The sequence below is a fragment of the Manis javanica genome, chromosome 3, assembly GCF_040802235.1.
Source record: "Manis javanica isolate MJ-LG chromosome 3, MJ_LKY, whole genome shotgun sequence".
NCBI lineage: Eukaryota > Metazoa > Chordata > Mammalia > Pholidota > Manidae > Manis > Manis javanica.
Genome location: NC_133158.1, coordinates 157,512,302 through 157,521,932, shown reverse-complemented (window position 1 = coordinate 157,521,932; position 9,631 = coordinate 157,512,302). Strand labels below are relative to the sequence as shown.

The 9,631-nt window shown below is 40.7% G+C and overlaps 1 protein-coding gene across 1 annotated transcript in view; it reads right to left on the bottom strand.

The window, feature by feature from the left end:
- Positions 1–1,797: 1,797 nt before the first annotated feature.
- LOC108392836 (uncharacterized) overlaps positions 1,798–9,631 on the bottom strand; it is a 65,910-nt gene continuing 58,076 nt past the window's right edge. The window contains exons 7-10 of the mRNA XM_073230485.1: positions 6,168–6,482; positions 4,770–4,839; positions 3,863–4,042; positions 1,798–2,265 (exon numbers count right to left, since the gene is read on the bottom strand). The gene's annotated coding sequence lies outside the window, so the exon portion shown is untranslated. The remainder of the gene's footprint in view (positions 2,266–3,862; positions 4,043–4,769; positions 4,840–6,167; positions 6,483–9,631) is intronic.

The following is a 9,631-nucleotide window of genomic DNA, read 5'->3' as shown; positions in this document are numbered from 1 at the left end:
CTCTGCATCTCATCCCACTGCTCTTGCATTTTTCTCTGCATCTCATCCCATTGCTCTTGCATTTTTTTCTGCATCTCTGTCAGCATGTTCATGATTTTTATTTTGAATTCTTTTTCAGGAGGACTAGTTAGGTCTGTCTCCTTCTCAGGTGTTGTCTCTGTGATCTTTGTCTGCCTGTAGTTTTGCCTTTTCATGGTGATAGAGATAGTTTGCAGAGCTGGTACAAGTGACCGCTGGAAGAGCTTCCCTTCTTGTTGGTTTGTAGCCTTTTCCTGGGAGAATAGCGACCTCTAGTGGCTTGTGCTGGGCAGCTGTGCGCAGACAGGGCTTCTGCTTCCTGCCCAGTTGCTTTGGGGTTTATCTCCACTGTTGCTGTGGGCTTGGCCTGGCTGGGGCTGTTCCTCCAAAATGGTGGAGCCCCGTTAGAGGGGGAGCAGCCAGGAGACTATTTATCTCCGTAAGGGGCCTCTGTGCTCCCTGCTGCCCAGGGGGTTAGAGTGCCCAGAGATCCCCAGATTCCCTGCTTCTGGTCTAAGTGACCTGTCCTGCCCCTTTAAGATTTCCAAAAAGCACTCTCCAAACCAAAACAACAACAGCAACAATGAGAGAGGGAACAGAAAGGAAAAAAAAAAAGAAAAAACACGCGATTTTTTTTTTTTTTTCCTCAGGTGCCGGTCCCAGGCACCCGCGCACTGGTCCTGCTGCCCTGTCTCCCTAGCACCAGGGTCCCTGTCCTTTCAAGGCTTCCAAAAAGCACCCACCCACCGGTCCCGCAGGGAAGGAACGCTCAATATTCTTTGTCCTCAGGCACTGGTCCCACGCACCCGCTCACCAGTCCTGCCGCCCTGCCTCCCTAGCACCGGGGTCCCTGTCCCTTCAAGGCTTCCAAAAAGCACTTGGCAAAAAGAGAGAAAAAAAAGGGGAAAAACGCGCGATTTCTTCCGTCCTCAGGTGCTGGTCTCAGGCACCCACCCACCGGTCCCACAGGGAAAAATGCGGGATATTCTTTGTCCTCAGGTGCCGGTCCCAGGCACCCGCTCACCAGTCCCGCCGCCCTGCCTCCCTAGCACCGGGGTCCCTGTCCCTTTTAGGCTTCCAAAAAGCACTCGCAGAAAAGAGAAAAAAAAAAGGGGAAAAACGCGCGATTTCCTCTGTCCTCAAGTGCCGGTCTCAGGCACCCGCCCACCGGTCCCGCAGGGAAAAACGGGGGATATTCTTTGTCCTCAGGCGCCGGTCCCAGCCACCCGCTCACCAGTCCCGCCACCGTGCCTCCCTAGCACTGGGGTCCCCGTCCCTTCAAGGCTTCCAAAAAGCGCTTGCCAAAAAGAGAAAAAAAAAAAAGGGGAAAAACGCGCGACCTCCTCCGTCCTCAGGCACCGGTCTCAGGCACCCGCCCCCAGGTCTCGCAGGGAGAAACGTGGGATATTCTTTGTCCTCCGGCGCTGTTCCCAGGCACCTCCTCACCGGTCCCGCCACCCTGCCTCCCCAGCAACGGGGGCCCGTCCCTCTAAGGCTTCCAAAAAGCGCTCGCCAAAAAAAAAAACTGCTCCGGTTTCTCTCCACCCGCCGGGAGCCGGGGGGAGGGGCGCTCGGGTCCCGCCGGGCTGGGGCTTGTATCTTACCCCCTTCACAAGGCGCTGGGTTCTTGCAGGTGTGGATGTGGTCTGGATGTTGTCCTGTGTCCTGTGGTCTCTATTTTAGGAAGATTTTTCTTTGTTATATTTTCATAGCTCTATGTGTTTTTGGGAGGAGATTTCCACTGCTCTACTCACGCCGCCATCTTGGCTCCCCAAAATCTTTTTATTTAACTAAAAATACTTCACAAGTTAAATTGCAACTGTTTATGAGACAAAAATACAGAAAATAGAAAGCAAGCTCAAATGATTGTGATTTGACTTTGCTGGCTATAGTACTGTTCTGTTGCTGTGTAACTAATTACCACAATTGCAGCAGCTTAAAACAATATACATTTATTATTATCTCACACTTTCTGTGAGTCACAGTCATTGACTCCCAGCTAAACTGTGCCCTCTGCCCAGGGTTCCACAAGACTGCAGTTAAGGTGTTAGCCAGGCTACATTATCCCCTGGAGGCTTGATTACAGATGAATTAGTTCCCAAGGTCTTCAGGTTGCTGACATAATTCATTTCCTTGCTGCTGTGTGACTGAAGTGTCTGTTTTATTGTGGCTGTCCGTTGAAGGTTGTCTGCACTTCCTTGCCACCTGGACCTCTTCCTAGGCTCATTACAACTTGGCAGCTTACTTCTGCAAGCCAGCAACAAAGAAAAATCTCTCGCTAGACTATTAAAATTAAGAGTGACATCCCTTAACCTTTGTCATATAATGCAACCTAATGGAGGAGAGACATCTCATCTCATTTTCATATCCTGTTGTTTTAGAAGGAAGTTCTAAGTCCTGCCTTCGTTCAAGCTGTGATAAGCACTGTAATAAACTGATGTAATTTCAGTATGCTAAAAATTATTCAGAAGATTTTATAATTAACATAATTATAAAGTTAATGATAAGATGAGATAATGTCTGAGATGATGAAGAATCACAATACAGCCCATGAAATGGTTTAAGAGCATTGATTGCTGTTGTGTGTTGCATTGGTTCACTTTTTTGCACTTTATGTGAGGGCAAGGTATCGAGAAGTAGCGCCCTCAAGCATATATATATATATATATATATATATATGAAAGACAGGAGACAGACGACATGGAAAGTGAATTAGTATATCCTATTTTGTACCAGCCTTTGGGTATAAGAAAGAAGACTGCTAACCAAAACCAGGAGTAAAAACTGAATTGACAGTAAGAGATAGGGAAACTGAACACACAAGACCTAGAGGCAGAGTGGTAGGGATTCCATGGATGAGCTGCCCTTGGGCATGAACTCCTCTGCCAACTTCACCCATGGACCTATGGACAACACAACAGTCCTGGACATTTTTAAATCCCTCTGCAAAAAGGGAAGGGACTTGGACATTTTATGAAAGCTTGTGGGTATAAAAACAGAACCTCAGACCTATGCATGGTGTCAGTGAACATTAACAATACTGGAATCTTGGTTTTCTTTTCTATAAAATAAATAATACAAAATACTACTATATTACTAGCTGTAAAACTATATTTTATCTGCATACTAATATAGCAGTTTTTTTCTAGTTATCAAATTCTATGGTTGTGGAAAAGCTCTCAAATACTCTTTATTGTATTCTGAAGCAAGTTCATATATTTTGAGACGTAGGAATTAAAATGATTTATAGCTCAACTTAGAACAAGTCTTCAAGAAAACTAAAATTGGAGAAAATATTGGAATACACAACTGGAGAATATGTGAATTGTTTACATAAATACACACATAATTATGGTTATTATTTGAATCAAATATCAAAACCAAAAAATATATCATTAATATATGCCAGTAGTGTAGGAAAGCATCTATATCCACAGTATGGAAAATACTAGATTAGAAGTATCTAATACCTAGAACTAATAAAACTTTACTTTCTCATTATTCTTCTAAAGAAATTTATCTCCCACTTAGAGCACTTATACAACATTTGAAAGCCATAAAAATAACACAGTCATCTATGTAAGTAGAGTTGACAATCAGGGGTGCATTAATAATATAAATAAAAATACTAATGGTAAAACATACTTATATAATCATAACAAAAGCCCTTAGAAGAGGGAATTATTATCCTTACTTAATAAGGCTTGGAAAAGCCTCATTAAGGCTTTTGTCCAAAAAAAGCAGAGCCACGAAATCAAACCCTGGTCATATTTGGATTTCTGAAACAAAAATGATATCATTTTATATATGTCTTACATCTAATGATATGATTGAATTTCCTCACCTGCCACTTACTTCTAGTTCCCAAAGGATGGATGAAATCGAGCCACCATCAGAAGAGTGGCGTGGCTAGTAATTCTCAAAATATCAACGCCCATAAAGCTTAGGGGCATGGATGTAAACTTGGCACTTATCTCTTCAGTTGAAAAAATTAGGTCAGTTCCGGACTTCACATGCTTATGACCTGCACAATGAAACAGGACAGTGCCAGAAACTAAGACGGAAACAAAATGGACACACCCTTTAGTTAAACTGGCTCCCCAGATCTGCTGCTTTAGGCTGAAGACCCTGTGGCCTCGCGCGGTGTCCGCAGCCTGGTATCCTGCCTGATCAGAAACACTGGGCTCTCCGCCTGAACATTTGGCAGAATTCCAGAAGATTTTATGCCCCAATTTGACCAAATGGGAAGCTCTGGAAAACTATTACATTAACAGAGTGATAAGAGTCAATTCTTTTGAGGAAGTAGTTGCTTAAACAATACACATCCGCATTTTCAGTAAGAAAATGTAATAAATCATCAGTTCAAATCTGTTTCTACTGTATGAGGCTCCCAGTTGTTCACCCTTCAAATGCCATTTCCTTCTGACATTCTTAAAGAGTGTGTTAAATGTTGCTCAGAAAAGAGCATGTATGGTGAAACTAGAGTCAGTCCCTGGATATGAATATAGATTTTATAACAGAGGGAAGAACAAAAGGGTCTTGTACGTGTTGTCCTGTGTTTTAATTTATGCACAACTTAGAAAAACTCAGTACAAAATATAAGTTCACTATTGTTTTCGCCTTCTCTTTCTTTATATACGTATACTTTTAAAAATTCAATACTACATCGCTCTCAAAGTACTTCGTAATGGTAACACCTCATTAAAAGTAATCATACACACACACACAAATAGAGGTAAGAAAATACTTGCTTGTTTATTTTTTAGCAGACTTTTACTTTGAGGTTTGTAGCATAAAGAACATCCAAGAACTCTCTTTGCCCTAAATGAGAAGTAATCATATGGATATCTGTCAGACAATGAAATGACGAGTAACTACCTGTAACTAATTCTTAGCAAGAAAAATGCCATGGTTATGGAATAAAAAATATCCCAAATAAGGATAAATGTTACATAAACCTCCTAAATATCTGTACTTACAGAATTTTTATTTGGTAAGATCTTTTTAACTATATAGCAAATGATATATTAATAATTTCATATATCTTTTAAATAATTACCATGTATATTTATATATATATACATATTCACACAGCATTGCTTCTGATCAAGGAACATACATCACAGCAAAAGAAGTGTGGCAAAGGACCTGTGCTCATAGGAAATTCATTGGTGCTACCAGATTCCTCACCTTTCACCTGGCTTGATAGGGTATTGGCATGGCCTTTTGCAGACTTTGTTACAGTACCAACTAGGTAGCAATATACCTTGCAAAGCTGGGGCAAGGTTCTCCAGGATTCTGTATCTACTCTGAATCAGCATCCAATATATGGCTCTTTTTCCCATAACCAGGATTTGCTAAGTCCACAGATCAATGAGTGGAAATGAGAGTGGCAACCCTCATTATTACTCGTACTGACCCATTTGCAAAATTTCTGCTTCCTGTTCCTGTAACTTTATGCCCTGCTGGCCTGGAAGTCTTAGTACCAGAGTAAGTACTTAGACCAGGAAACAAAACAATGATTCCACTGAACTGAAAGTTCAAACTGCCACCCTAGCCCTTTGGACTCCTCATGCCTTTGAATCAACAACCAAAGAAGGGAGCTGTGCCAACTGAGGCAATTGATCCTGACTGTAAAGGGAAAACTGAACTGCTGCTTAACACAGGAGGTAAGGGAGAGTATGTCTGGAATACAGGAGATCCTCAGGGCCTCTCTTAGCATTACCATATCCTGTGTTAATGTCAATGAAAAATGATAATACCACAACCCACACAGGGCTAGTAATATCCCATATCCTTTAGGAATGAAAGTTTGGGTAATTCCACCAGACAAAGAACCCCAACCAACTGAGATGCTTGCTGAAGGCAAAGGTAATACAGAATGGATGGTAGAAGTTCATTACACATGCCAGCTGTGACCATGAGACTTGTTACAGACACAAGAATTGTAATTGTTAAGAGTATTCACTCTTAATTTTGTTGTATGTTATGTGTGTAGCAAATATCTTTGTTTTCCTCCCCTATTTCTTTGTCATGTAATATATAACATACTGAATTATTATCATGGTATTTAAGTATTGATACTTCTATATCACAGTATTTAACTTACAGGATATCAGGAGAAGAGTTAATGTCACTCAAGGACTTACCTCTTCTAGGGAAGCTGTAGTGTGTTTTTGATTGTAGGCAGTATAGTTGTATCATGTTAGATGGAATTATGATCTTGTTATTGTCTTTATTTATAGATTAAGTATGGCTTAAGGAGATGTACATGGGTGCCAAATTGGTGAGGAGTGGACTTGCGATGGTCAATTTTATGTGTCAGCTTGACTAGGTTATGAGTGCTCAGATATTTGGTTAAACATTCTGGTGTTTCTGGATGAGGTTAACAGATGAATTGGTCAGCTGAGTAAAGCAAATTGCTCTCCACAATGTGGTTAGTCCTGATCTAATCAGCTGGAAGCCTGTAGAGAAAAAAAAAAGACAAAGTAGAATTTGCTCTCTCTCTGCCTGAATACACTGGAACATCAGTCTTTTCCTACCTTCAGACTTGGACTGGAACTATACCATCAGCTCTACTGCGTATCCAGTTTGTCAACTGCAGATGGTGAGACTCCTGTCTCCATAACCATATATGAGCCAATTCTGTATACACTTGACCATTGAACAACGTGGAGGTTAGGGATGCCAACTCTCTGTGCAGTGGAAATCTGTGCTTAACTTTTGACTCCCAAAAAACCTAACTACTAATAGTCTACTGTTGATCAGAAGCCTTACTGATTACACAGCCAATTACAATGTATTTTATATGTTAAATGCAATACACACTTTATTCATACAATAAAGTAAGTTAGAGAAAAGAAAATGTTTTCTCAAACAGTCAAAAGTCTGCAAAATATTTTCCAATATGCTTACTGAAAAAAATCCACATATAAGTGGACCCACACAGTTCAAACCCATGTTGTTAAAGGGTCAACTCTATATATTGGTTCTGTTTGTTGGCTCTGTTTCTCTGGAGAACCCCAATACAGATAAATTCTAAGATTTAGCCACCATCTGTGTTATATTGTACATCAGCAGTTTCTCCTTTTATCACTGTATGGTATTCCACTGTGTGAATATAATACAATTTATCTATTCTCCTACTGATGGACATTTTGGGATCTCTGCATTTGGGGCTGGCAATATAGCTGTGAGAAACATTGTTTTACCTGACCTTTGGTAAATAATTGCACTTAATTTTCTTTCTTATTTTTGCTTTCGGCATTTATAAATGAATACTTTCTTTTTTATTTTGGTATCATTAATCTACAATTACAGAAAGAACATTATGTTTACTAGGTTCCCCCCTTCACCAAGTCCCCCCCACATACCCCTTCACAGTCACTGTCCATCTGCATAGTAAGATGCTGTAAAATCACTACTTGTCTTCTCTGTATTGCACAGCCCTCCCCATGCCACCCACACACTATACATGCTAACGTAATGCCCTCTTTCTTTTTCCCTGCCCTTATCCCTCCCTTCCCACCCATCGTCCCCAGTCCGTTTCCCTTTGGTAACTATTAGTCCATTCTTCGGTTCTGTGATTCTGCTGCTGTTTTGTTCCTTCAGTTTTCCTTTGTTCTTATACTCCACATATGAGTGAAATCATTTGGTACTTGTCTTTCTCCACCTGGCTTATTTCACTGAGCATAATATCCTCTAGCTCCATCCATGTTTTTGCAAATGGTAGGATCTGTTTTTGTCTTATGGCTGAGTAATGTTCCATTGTATATATGACCACATCTTCTTTATCCATTCATCTACTGATGGGCATTTAGGTTGCTTCCATATCTTGGCTATTGTGAAAAGTGCAGCATTAAGGATAGGGGTGCATCTGTCTTTTTCAAACTGGAGTGCTGCATTCTTAGGGTAAATTCCTAGAAGTGGAATTCCTGGGTCAAATGGTATTTCTATTTTGAGCATTCTGAGGAACCTCCATACTGCTTTCCAAAATGGTTGAATTAATTTACATTCCCACCAGCAGTGTAGGAGTGCAGGACTGTTCCCCTTTCTCCACAACCTCGACAACATTTGTTGTTGTTTGTCTTTTTGATGATGGCGATCCTTACTGGTGTGAGGTGATATCTCATTGTGGTTTTAATTTGCATTTCTCTGATGTTTAGAGATGTGGAGCATCTTTTCATGTGTCTGTTGGCCATCTGGATTTCTTCTTTAGAGAACTGTCTATTCAGCTCCTCAGCCCATTTTTTAATTGGATTATTTGCCTTTTGTTTGTTGAGGCATGTGGGCTCTTTATATATTTTGGATGTCAATCCTTTATTGGATCTGTCATTTATGAATATATTCTCCCATACTGTAGGATATCTTTTTGTTCTACAGATGGTGTCCTTTGCTGTACAGAAGCTTTTTAGCTAGATGTAGTCCCACTTGTTCATTTTTGTCTTGGATTCCCTTGCCCGGGGAGATATGTTCATGAAGAAGTCATTCACGTTTATGTCCATGAGATTTCTGTCTATGTTTTCTTCTAAGAGTTTTATGGTTTCATGACTTACATTCAGGTGATTGATCCATTTGGAGTTTACTTTTGTGTATGGGGTTAGACAGTGATCCAGTTTCATTCTCTTACATGTAGCTGTCCAGTTTTGCCAGCACTATCTGTTGAAGAGACTGTCCTTTCCCCATTATATGTCCATGGATCCATTATTGTATATTAATTGGCAATATATGTTTGGGTTAATGTCTGTAGCCCTATTCTGTTCCACTGGTCTGTGGCTCTGTTCTAGTGTCAGTACCAAACTGTCTTGATTACTGTGGCTTTGTAGTAGAGCTTGAAGTTAGGGAGTGAGAACCCCGCCCCTCCCCTCCCCCCCCCCCCGCCTTTATTCTTCCTTCTCAGGATTGCTTTGGATATTCGGGATCTTTGGCGGTTCCTTATGAATTTTTGAACTATTTGTTCCAGTTCATTGAAGAATGCTGTTGGTAATTTGATAGGGATTGCATCGAATCTGTATATTGCTTTGGGCAAGATGGCCATTTTGACGATATTAACTCTTCCCAGCCAGGAGCATGGGATGAGTTTCCATTTGGTAGTGACCTCTTTAATTTCTCTTAACAGTGACTTGTGGTTTTCAGGGTATAGGTCTTTCACTATCTTGGTTAGGTTTATTCCTAGGTATTTTATTCTTTTTGATGCAATTGTGAATGGAATTGTTTTCCTGATTTCTCTTTCTATTAGTTCATTGTTCGTGTATAGGAAAGCTACAGATTTCTGTGTGCTAATTTTGTATCCTGCAACTTTGCTGAATTCCGGTATTAGTTCTAGTAGTTTTGGAGTGGAGTCTTTAGGGATTTTTATGTACAATATCTTGTCATCTGCAAATAGTGACAGTTTGACTTCTTCTTTATCAATCTGGATTCCTTGTATTTCTTTGTTTTGTCTGATTGCCGTGGCTAGGACCTCCAGTACTATGTTGAATAAGAGTGGGGAGAGTGGGCATCCCTGTCTTGTTCCCTATCTCAGAGGAAAAGCTTTCAGCCTCTCGCTGTTCAGTATGATGTTAGCCGTGGGTTTTTCATATATGGCCTTTATTATGTTGAGGTACTTCCCCTC